Raw genomic sequence first — 3,530 nt, forward strand, 5'->3', positions numbered from 1 at the left:
CATTGGAACTCCTTGCCGGCTACACCATTCATTATGACAGAGGATGTCGAAGTAGATAAAATATCTTTAATCTAGGCAATCCATCTTTTAGGGAATCCCTTAGCCCTCAGCATCTCAAGAATAAGATCATGTTCAACCAAGTCAAAAGCTTTTTCAAAATCAAGCCTTAAGATCACAATTTCCCTTTTTGAATGGTGACACTAATGCAAATATTTGAAAGCCCAACAAAGGCAATCTTGGATGGTTCTAACCTTGACAAAGCCATACTGATTGCCATGAACCACATGTAGAGCTCTTTCCTGAAGCCTATGTGCAAGAATTTTAGTGATGATCTTGAGGGAAGAATTAAGGAGGGATATAGGCCTGAAGTCATTGACATGCTCAGGGTTATCTTTTTTAGGGACCGAGGTGATATAGGAATAGTTGATGCTCTTGAGATCAGCCTGGTGGAAGAAAAATTCATCACAAAGCTTATAGACATTGTGGCAGAACCTCCTGAATTAAGTGGCCCACATGCACCCATCATTGTCTCAAAGACTTCTGATCGGCGTGCACGAGTTCCAAATGACTCAAGAAGTCTGTCGTGTGTCCTCGGGAAACCCGAATCATCCACGTTACATTCTTTCCAGGAATTCCCTCATTAAGCATTACAGTATTACAACATTTCATAGATAAGATAAATCAGAGTAAAAGCGGAAAGGTTACATAACATAGATTGAAACTTAAGTTCAACGGTTACAAACCATAAGTATTTAGTACATAATAGGTTCGGAACTTTATATTACATAAACCATAAGTCACACAACAAGTTTTACTTGCCCAAGGTCACACATCAGATTCATCATCATCACTTTCCTCCACAAGAGTGAAGTAACAACGACCATCAAAAGGATTATCAAAAGGTTCACCTGCAACATGGGTCAATAAACCCTGAGTACAAAAGTACTCAACAAGACTTAACCGACTATAAAAGAGGTGAAGACTCAGGTATGCAGGCTATAGGGATTCAAGGTAAAGCTTTAGCAAAATCAAAGCATTTCTTTTGCATGAAAGCTTACTAAGAGTAAAACCTACTTTCAAGTTTTAACTCAAGGTCATCATTTATGACTAATCAAAACTATAAACAAACTTTCATAAGCATACCACTTCTTTCTTATACCAAAGATTCACTTATTACTACGATGATGGTGTGAGGATTGAGGCTCCATATCCGAGGAAACACGGCGATTCGAATCGATTAAACCCAGCTGGGGATTCAGTACCACACGACATATGTAGAACTTAATCTTGCATATGTCAACCTGTTTCTATAGATCCTCCCATACAAGAACGGGTCCAGCGTCACCCGAGAGTACAGTACACCACCATCCTACAGCCAATCTAGATGTTTCCCAGTCATCTCAGATCCGTAAGGTGGGTACACGCTACTCTCGCCATCTCTCCACTCCCAGTACGCGGTTAGCCGTTCTCAAGTATCGGAATAGCTATAGGTAAGGCTTACCACCGCATGTGGGCTGTACTCAAAGATCTCAATCACAACAGGCCAACAACGGAACGGTCCTTAATCGACACAGTTGGAGACACTACTTTAAGACTCCATTCTTAAAGCAAGTCCACCGACCGGTCTCAAGTTTAAACATTATTAACCATAAAAGTATTCCACAACAACCCTTCAAACTTTCTCATTTGAAAACCTATCTAATAAGCAAGGCTAAGCATACTAAGCATTTTCATAAAACAAGTATCAAGGTTAATATGGAAATCATCAAGGTAGATAATGCAGTAAATAGGATTCACTCAACTCCTATTCACCTAATGCATCATATTAACTCAAGTGATATAAATAACTTTATGAAAATACAAGGATAGGGTTTAATGTCCGGGGCTTGCCTTGGCCGGAAGGGAAGTCCGACAACTCAGCAACACCAGATGGATCCTCAAACTCGGAGGCAACCCACTGAGGATTAGATTCCTCCGGAGCGTAGTCTACACGTAACGGTGCATATGCATGATCAAAATGATGCTCATGACATGATAAAGACAGGTTACATGTTCTTGAATGATAACAACAAACATAACTACCTCGAGTACAATTTACCTTCATGGTAAAGAGACAAACTAATCTAGCTATCAAAGCATAGATTACTACTAAACAAATTTTAGCATCTTCATTAAGCAATGTTGTGTATCTACCAAACAACAAAGATCATTTATATAACATAATCCATAACCAGGGAGCATATCATGCTAAGTAACCACTGGTTGTCAATCAATCCAAAATACCACTCAAATCCTAAAGGGATTAATTATTTCTATTTCTTTTATAATTATTTTAAATAGCTTTATTATGGAACAGATCATACTTTATCAAAAAGAGCTGAGATTATTCATGGAGATAGATATCAGTAACACAAACTCACATGTCAAATTTCATAATTTTTGGACTTTTACAAAGAGCTAGATAAATCATCAAAGCTTCATTTATTAATTAAAGCATGGATTTAATTATCACAGAAAAATTACTCAATATACAAGTTTGATAATTTTTATATTAGCACAGACATATCATAAGATAACATGTAAATTTTCATGAACATCAGAGCTATAGATTAAATATAGCAAAAATAACAAAACTAGCTACTGATTAAATCATACAAAAAGAAAAACGCAGATTTTAGCCCTAACTGGGCTTTCAGCCCAGCACTAGCCCAGCTGAGCAGCCCACTGCGCGCGCACAGCGGCCCAGCCGGCCAAACACCCGCGCCCCATGGCGATCTTGCAAAAAGATCCCTCGGCTTAAGCTAAACTAACCCTCAGTCCATACGACTGTTCACTCGAGTCAAGGACTTCGCAACCAACCCCCTCCCCTTTCTCATCTTTACAACAACGAGGTCCCCGACGCCCCGGCTGACCAGAGCGCGGCACTACGCGGCGGCGTGGGTTACGCCGGACAACTCCGGCCACCCCGAACCAAACTGAGGCGAGCACGAGCATCAGCAAGCAACCCGCAACCGAACGAGCTAGAAAACGCGAACTCTACTGCTCTAATGAGCTCTGGCCACGAGCGGCGGCGGACATGGCCGCGGCGGTGCTTACGCCGGTGACCCTGGACCGGTAGAGATAGGATGAAGAGGTCAGGAAGCATCGGCATCTCACCCTGGGTGTGCTGACGCAGAGAGAAGGAGCGGAGAACAACCGGGTGATACTCGTCCACGCGACCAGCGACTCCGGCGGCGAGCTCCGACGAAGAAGATGATGTTCCGGCGACAGCTGTGAAGCAACGGAGAAAAGAACGAGCCGATGAGCATCACGGGGTCACGTTGAAGCAAAGACGAGAAAAAGAGAGAGCAGAGAGTTGCCCGGATGGGCTGACCACGACGAGCTTGACCACGGTGGCGCTCTGTCGCCGGCGGAAAGGAGAACGGTGAATTCCGGTGCTCTGGTGCGAAAGAGGAAAGAAGGATGGGTTTTGGAGATGCGCAAGGAAGTAACAAAGATATGCCCACGGTGAATTTGGATATGGATCAACC

This window comes from Sorghum bicolor, chromosome 7 (assembly GCF_000003195.3).
Source record: "Sorghum bicolor cultivar BTx623 chromosome 7, Sorghum_bicolor_NCBIv3, whole genome shotgun sequence".
Taxonomy (NCBI): Eukaryota; Viridiplantae; Streptophyta; class Magnoliopsida; order Poales; family Poaceae; genus Sorghum; species Sorghum bicolor.